The 7500-nt window shown below is 40.0% G+C and overlaps 8 non-coding genes across 8 annotated transcripts; all 8 read left to right on the top strand.

The window, feature by feature from the left end:
* Nucleotides 1–149: 149 nt before the first annotated feature.
* TRNAR-CCU (transfer RNA arginine (anticodon CCU)) lies at nt 150–222 on the top strand. The gene has a single exon. It is a non-coding gene; the product is annotated as a tRNA-Arg (tRNA).
* Nucleotides 223–868: 646 nt separating this feature from the next.
* Nucleotides 869–941, top strand: TRNAR-UCG (transfer RNA arginine (anticodon UCG)). Its single transcript has one exon. It is a non-coding gene; the product is annotated as a tRNA-Arg (tRNA).
* A 1520-nt stretch (nt 942–2461) lies between these two features.
* TRNAR-UCG (transfer RNA arginine (anticodon UCG)) lies at nt 2462–2534 on the top strand. The gene has a single exon. It is a non-coding gene; the product is annotated as a tRNA-Arg (tRNA).
* Nucleotides 2535–3329: 795 nt separating this feature from the next.
* TRNAR-CCU (transfer RNA arginine (anticodon CCU)) lies at nt 3330–3402 on the top strand. Its single transcript has one exon. It is a non-coding gene; the product is annotated as a tRNA-Arg (tRNA).
* A 646-nt stretch (nt 3403–4048) lies between these two features.
* On the top strand, nt 4049–4121 carry TRNAR-UCG (transfer RNA arginine (anticodon UCG)). Its single transcript has one exon. It is a non-coding gene; the product is annotated as a tRNA-Arg (tRNA).
* A 1520-nt stretch (nt 4122–5641) lies between these two features.
* Nucleotides 5642–5714, top strand: TRNAR-UCG (transfer RNA arginine (anticodon UCG)). Its single transcript has one exon. It is a non-coding gene; the product is annotated as a tRNA-Arg (tRNA).
* A 795-nt stretch (nt 5715–6509) lies between these two features.
* TRNAR-CCU (transfer RNA arginine (anticodon CCU)) lies at nt 6510–6582 on the top strand. Its single transcript has one exon. It is a non-coding gene; the product is annotated as a tRNA-Arg (tRNA).
* A 652-nt stretch (nt 6583–7234) lies between these two features.
* TRNAR-UCG (transfer RNA arginine (anticodon UCG)) lies at nt 7235–7307 on the top strand. The gene has a single exon. It is a non-coding gene; the product is annotated as a tRNA-Arg (tRNA).
* Nucleotides 7308–7500: the final 193 nt, after the last annotated feature.

Raw genomic sequence — 7500 nt, 5'->3', positions numbered from 1 at the left:
AGAAGAGAGCGTTAAAGTCGGGGATGGAAGAGGATGAAAATGGGAAGTTTACTTATAGAGAGAAGTGAGAAATGCCCTGTGTGCACACCCCGGTGTCTGACCATAGAATACATTTAAATAATGCCTCTAGAAAAGAACTATGCATGTGTGCCTCAGTGGCCTAATGGATAAGGCACTGGCCTCCTAAGCCAGGGATTGTGGGTTCAAGTCCCATCTGAGGTGATACCAAAAAGCCTCCCTCTTTCTTTTCCAGAAAATTAGGTAGATTTATTACATGCTTCCTCTTGGAAGTTTATGAGGGATTAGGTACTTTGAAACTGTCCCATTTTACTTGTGTACACTTCACAGTCATGTTAGTGTTCTGAAACTGCAAAGTAGATTTTTAAATGCCTATTTTTGTGAGATGCATTTTCGACCGGCCAGAACATATTCTTTTGGAAAAAATGATTTGAAATGGATTGGTGTGAATCTTGTTTCTAGAGGTGGTGACAGGCTTTCAGCTACTTGAATAGGTCAAGCCAGGATTCAAAAACTTATACAACCTATGTGAGTGTGAAAAATTAGCATATGCAGGAAGGAGCAATTTGTACTACTTTCAAAACAGTTTCACTCCACGTCTGGAAACGTCCAGAGCTATGTAGAGCATACAAATGAGCTTTAAACTCATGAGGAAAGAGGTTTGTATGGAAAAAGGAAAACAAAAGCATATCGTACTCATAAAATTCTCAATATATAGATTCCAAAAAAGTGCTTCCAGCGAAAAGAGCTGAAAGAACACTATGGGATGTAAACCTGAATACCTTTCAATAATATGTTCTCCATCCATGCATACCACCTACATGATAAAAATCATCTCAGGTGGACGGATGACTGCGTGGCCTAATGGATAAGGCGTCTGACTTCGGATCAGAAGATTGAGGGTTCGAGTCCCTTCGTGGTCGTTTTTGGCCAATGCTCACACAATCTGCTTTACATTCAGAGTGGAAAAAGTCTTTTCCAATACTCTTGTAGTCCTCACTTTCTCATTACTAATCATTAATAAAGTGGAGTACATACTGTAAACTCATTCAGGTTGCATCTTCAGTCTAACTACTTGTGCATTTTAGTGGCATTAAAAAGTGCTTCTATGCCGACGCACTGAATATGTAATAGGTTTGCAGAATTTTGACGTGACAGAATGGGTTTTTAGCTTAAGTGTGTGTAGAAGAACTGCAAGGTGTGTGCCTATGTGTGCATAGAGTGCTACATTGGTAAAATCTGTATGATTTGGGCAGTTAAAGTGCTGATTTTGCCTCCGAGTAAGAAAAGTACTACACAAAATGTATAAAGGATCGGCACATTGGCTGCCTTTGCTGATGCCCCCGTTGCCTAATTTGTAGTGCAATGGTTAAGTTGCAGAGTGTGGTTGAACTTGGTTAGGAGACTTAGTGCCTCTTTCCGTGTCCTACTGATGATAAGGATGGCTTGATACCATTTTCTAAGCCCAGTATATTGAGAAAAGAAGTAAGTGAAGAAGAAGTGTGGAGTCGAAAGTGGTTCTCCAATTTCTCTCCACTTGCTAAAATTGCAAAGTCTCCATTATAGCATAGAAGAGAGCGTTAAAGTCGGGGATGGAAGAGGATGAAAATGGGAAGCTTACTTATAGAGAGAAGTGAGAAATGCCCTGTGTGCACACACCGGTGTCTGACCATAGAATACATTTAAATAATGCCTCTAGAAAACAGCTATGCATGTGTGCCTCAGTGGCCTAATGGATAAGGCACTGGCCTCCTAATCCAGGGATTGTGGGTTCAAGTCCCATCTGAGGTGATAACAAAAATCCTCCCTCTTTCTTTTCCAGAAAATTAGGTAGATTTATTACATGCTTCCTCTCAGAAGTTTATGAGGGATTAGGTACTTTGAAACGGTCCCATTTTACTTGTGTACACTTCACAGTCATGTTAGTGTTCTGAAACTGCAAAGTAGATTCTTAAATGCCTATTTTTGTGAGATGCATTTTCGACCGGCCAGAACATATTCCTTTGGAAAAAATGATATGAATTGGATTGGTGTGAATCTTGTTTCTAGAGGTGGTGACAGGCTTTCAGCTACTTGAATAGGTCAAGCCAGGATTCATAAAACTTATACAACCTATGTGAGTGTGAAAAATTAGCATATGCAGGAAAGAGCAATTTGTACTACTTTCAAAACAGTTTCACTCCACGTCTGGAAACGTCCAGAGCTATGTAGAGCATACAAATGAGCTTTAAACTCATGAGGAAAGAGGTTTGTATGGAAAAAGGAAAACAAAAGCATATCGTACTCATAAAATTCTCAATATATAGATTCCAAAAAAGTGCTTCCAGCGAAAAGAGCTGAAAGAACACTATGGGATGTAAACCTGAATACCTTTCAATAATCCATGCATACCACCATCCATGCATACCACCTACATGATAAAAATCATCTCAGGTGGACGGATGACCGCGTGGCCTAATGGATAAGGCGTCTGACTTCGGATCAGAAGATTGAGGGTTCGAGTCCCTTCGTGGTCGTTTTTGGCCAATGGTCACACAATCTGCTTTACATTCAGAGTGGAAAAAGTCTTTTCCAATACTCTTGTAGTCCTCACTTTCTCAGTACTAATCATTAATAAAGTGGAGTACATACTGTAAACTCATTCAGGTTGCATCTTCAGTCTAACTACTTGTGCATTTTAGTGGCATTAAAAAGTGCTTCTATGCCGACGCACTGAATATGTAATAGGTTTGCAGAATTTTGACGTGACAGAATGGGTTTTTAGCTTAAGTGTGTGTAGAAGAACTGCAAGGTGTGTGCCTATGTGTGCATAGAGTGGTACATGTGTAAAATCTGTATGATTTGGGCAGTTAAAGTGCTGATTTTGCCTCCGAGTAAGAAAAGTACTACACAAAATGTATAAAGGATCGGCACATTGGCTGCCTTTGCTGATGCCCACGTTGCCTAATTTGTAGTGCAATGGTTAAGTTGCAGAGTGTGGTTGAACTTGGTTAGGAGACTTAGTGCCTCTTTCCGTGTCCTACTGATGATAAGGATGGCTTGATACCATTTTCTAAGCCCAGTATATTGAGAAAAGAAGTAAGTGAAGAAGAAGTGTGGAGTCGAAAGTGGTTCTCCAATTTCTCTCCACTTGCTAAAATTGCAAAGTCTCTGTTATTGCATAGAAGAGAGCGTTAAAGTCGGGGATGGAAGAGGATGAAAATGGGAAGTTTACTTATAGAGAGAAGTGAGAAATGCCCTGTGTGCACACCCCGGTGTCTGACCATAGAATACATTTAAATAATGCCTCTAGAAAAGAACTATGCATGTGTGCCTCAGTGGCCTAATGGATAAGGCACTGGCCTCCTAAGCCAGGGATTGTGGGTTCAAGTCCCATCTGAGGTGATACCAAAAAGCCTCCCTCTTTCTTTTCCAGAAAATTAGGTAGATTTATTACATGCTTCCTCTTGGAAGTTTATGAGGGATTAGGTACTTTGAAACTGTCCCATTTTACTTGTGTACACTTCACAGTCATGTTAGTGTTCTGAAACTGCAAAGTAGATTTTTAAATGCCTATTTTTGTGAGATGCATTTTCGACCGGCCAGAACATATTCTTTTGGAAAAAATGATTTGAAATGGATTGGTGTGAATCTTGTTTCTAGAGGTGGTGACAGGCTTTCAGCTACTTGAATAGGTCAAGCCAGGATTCAAAAACTTATACAACCTATGTGAGTGTGAAAAATTAGCATATGCAGGAAGGAGCAATTTGTACTACTTTCAAAACAGTTTCACTCCACGTCTGGAAACGTCCAGAGCTATGTAGAGCATACAAATGAGCTTTAAACTCATGAGGAAAGAGGTTTGTATGGAAAAAGGAAAACAAAAGCATATCGTACTCATAAAATTCTCAATATATAGATTCCAAAAAAGTGCTTCCAGCGAAAAGAGCTGAAAGAACACTATGGGATGTAAACCTGAATACCTTTCAATAATATGTTCTCCATCCATGCATACCACCTACATGATAAAAATCATCTCAGGTGGACGGATGACTGCGTGGCCTAATGGATAAGGCGTCTGACTTCGGATCAGAAGATTGAGGGTTCGAGTCCCTTCGTGGTCGTTTTTGGCCAATGGTCACACAATCTGCTTTACATTCAGAGTGGAAAAAGTCTTTTCCAATACTCTTGTAGTCCTCACTTTCTCATTACTAATCATTAATAAAGTGGAGTACATACTGTAAACTCATTCAGGTTGCATCTTCAGTCTAACTACTTGTGCATTTTAGTGGCATTAAAAAGTGCTTCTATGCCGACGCACTGAATATGTAATAGGTTTGCAGAATTTTGACGTGACAGAATGGGTTTTTAGCTTAAGTGTGTGTAGAAGAACTGCAAGGTGTGTGCCTATGTGTGCATAGAGTGCTACATTGGTAAAATCTGTATGATTTGGGCAGTTAAAGTGCTGATTTTGCCTCCGAGTAAGAAAAGTACTACACAAAATGTATAAAGGATCGGCACATTGGCTGCCTTTGCTGATGCCCCCGTTGCCTAATTTGTAGTGCAATGGTTAAGTTGCAGAGTGTGGTTGAACTTGGTTAGGAGACTTAGTGCCTCTTTCCGTGTCCTACTGATGATAAGGATGGCTTGATACCATTTTCTAAGCCCAGTATATTGAGAAAAGAAGTAAGTGAAGAAGAAGTGTGGAGTCGAAAGTGGTTCTCCAATTTCTCTCCACTTGCTAAAATTGCAAAGTCTCCATTATAGCATAGAAGAGAGCGTTAAAGTCGGGGATGGAAGAGGATGAAAATGGGAAGCTTACTTATAGAGAGAAGTGAGAAATGCCCTGTGTGCACACACCGGTGTCTGACCATAGAATACATTTAAATAATGCCTCTAGAAAACAGCTATGCATGTGTGCCTCAGTGGCCTAATGGATAAGGCACTGGCCTCCTAATCCAGGGATTGTGGGTTCAAGTCCCATCTGAGGTGATAACAAAAATCCTCCCTCTTTCTTTTCCAGAAAATTAGGTAGATTTATTACATGCTTCCTCTCAGAAGTTTATGAGGGATTAGGTACTTTGAAACGGTCCCATTTTACTTGTGTACACTTCACAGTCATGTTAGTGTTCTGAAACTGCAAAGTAGATTCTTAAATGCCTATTTTTGTGAGATGCATTTTCGACCGGCCAGAACATATTCCTTTGGAAAAAATGATATGAATTGGATTGGTGTGAATCTTGTTTCTAGAGGTGGTGACAGGCTTTCAGCTACTTGAATAGGTCAAGCCAGGATTCATAAAACTTATACAACCTATGTGAGTGTGAAAAATTAGCATATGCAGGAAGGAGCAATTTGTACTACTTTCAAAACAGTTTCACTCCACGTCTGGAAACGTCCAGAGCTATGTAGAGCATACAAATGAGCTTTAAACTCATGAGGAAAGAGGTTTGTATGGAAAAAGGAAAACAAAAGCATATCGTACTCATAAAATTCTCAATATATAGATTCCAAAAAAGTGCTTCCAGCGAAAAGAGCTGAAAGAACACTATGGGATGTAAACCTGAATACCTTTCAATAATCCATGCATACCACCATCCATGCATACCACCTACATGATAAAAATCATCTCAGGTGGACGGATGACCGCGTGGCCTAATGGATAAGGCGTCTGACTTCGGATCAGAAGATTGAGGGTTCGAGTCCCTTCGTGGTCGTTTTTGGCCAATGGTCACACAATCTGCTTTACATTCAGAGTGGAAAAAGTCTTTTCCAATACTCTTGTAGTCCTCACTTTCTCAGTACTAATCATTAATAAAGTGGAGTACATACTGTAAACTCATTCAGGTTGCATCTTCAGTCTAACTACTTGTGCATTTTAGTGGCATTAAAAAGTGCTTCTATGCCGACGCACTGAATATGTAATAGGTTTGCAGAATTTTGACGTGACAGAATGGGTTTTTAGCTTAAGTGTGTGTAGAAGAACTGCAAGGTGTGTGCCTATGTGTGCATAGAGTGGTACATGTGTAAAATCTGTATGATTTGGGCAGTTAAAGTGCTGATTTTGCCTCCGAGTAAGAAAAGTACTACACAAAATGTATAAAGGATCGGCACATTGGCTGCCTTTGCTGATGCCCACGTTGCCTAATTTGTAGTGCAATGGTTAAGTTGCAGAGTGTGGTTGAACTTGGTTAGGAGACTTAGTGCCTCTTTCCGTGTCCTACTGATGATAAGGATGGCTTGATACCATTTTCTAAGCCCAGTATATTGAGAAAAGAAGTAAGTGAAGAAGAAGTGTGGAGTCGAAAGTGGTTCTCCAATTTCTCTCCACTTGCTAAAATTGCAAAGTCTCCATTATAGCATAGAAGAGAGCGTTAAAGTCGGGGATGGAAGAGGATGAAAATGGGAAGTTTACTTATAGAGAGAAGTGAGAAATGCCCTGTGTGCACACACCGGTGTCTGACCATAGAATACATTTAAATAATGCCTCTAGAAAAGAGCTATGCATGTGTGCCTCAGTGGCCTAATGGATAAGGCACTGGCCTCCTAAGCCAGGGGATGTGGGTTTGAGTCCCATCTGAGGTGATAACAAAAATCCTGCCTCTTTCTTTTCCAGAAAATTAGGTAGATTTATTACATGCTTCCTCTCAGAATTTTATGAGGGATTAGGTACTTTGAAACTGTCCCGTTGTACTTGTGTACACTTCACAGTCATGTTAGTGTTCTGAAACTGCAAAGTAGATTTTTAAATGCCTATTTTTGTGAGATGCATTTTCGACCGGCCAGAACATATTCCTTTGGAAAAAATGATATGAATTGGATTGGTGTGAATCTTGTTTCTAGAGGTGGTGACAGGCTTTCAGCTACTTGAATAGGTCAAGCCAGGATTCATAAAACTTATACAACCTATGTGAGTGTGAAAAATTAGCATATGCAGGAAGGAGCAATTTGTACTACTTTCAAAACAGTTTCACTCCACGTCTGGAAACGTCCAGAGCTATGTAGAGCATACAAATGAGCTTTAAAGTCATGATGAAAGAGGTTTGTATGGAAAAAGGAAAACAAAAGCATATCGTACTCATAAAATTCTCAATATATAGATTCCAAAAAAGTGCTTCCAGCGAAAAGAGCTGAAAGAACACTATGGGATGTAAACCTGAATACCTTTCAATAATCCATGCATACCACCATCCATGCATACCACCTACATGATAAAAATCACCTCAGGTGGACGGATGACCGCGTGGCCTAATGGATAAGGCGTCTGACTTCGGATCAGAAGATTGAGGGTTCGAGTCCCTTCGTGGTCGTTTTTGGCCAATGGTCACACAATCTGCTTTACATTCAGAGTGGAAAAAGTCTTTTCCAATACTCTTGTAGTCCTCACTTTCTCAGTACTAATCATTAATAAAGTGGAGTACATACTGTAAACTCATTCAGGTTGCATCTTCAGTCTAACTACTTGTGCATTTTAGTGGCATTAAAAAGTGCTTCTATGCCGAC

This window comes from Triturus cristatus, chromosome 4_1 (assembly GCF_964204655.1).
Source record: "Triturus cristatus chromosome 4_1, aTriCri1.1, whole genome shotgun sequence".
Lineage (NCBI taxonomy): Eukaryota > Metazoa > Chordata > Amphibia > Caudata > Salamandridae > Triturus > Triturus cristatus.
Note: the sequence above shows the minus strand (reverse complement) of the source record. Positions and strands in the feature narration are given on the sequence as shown.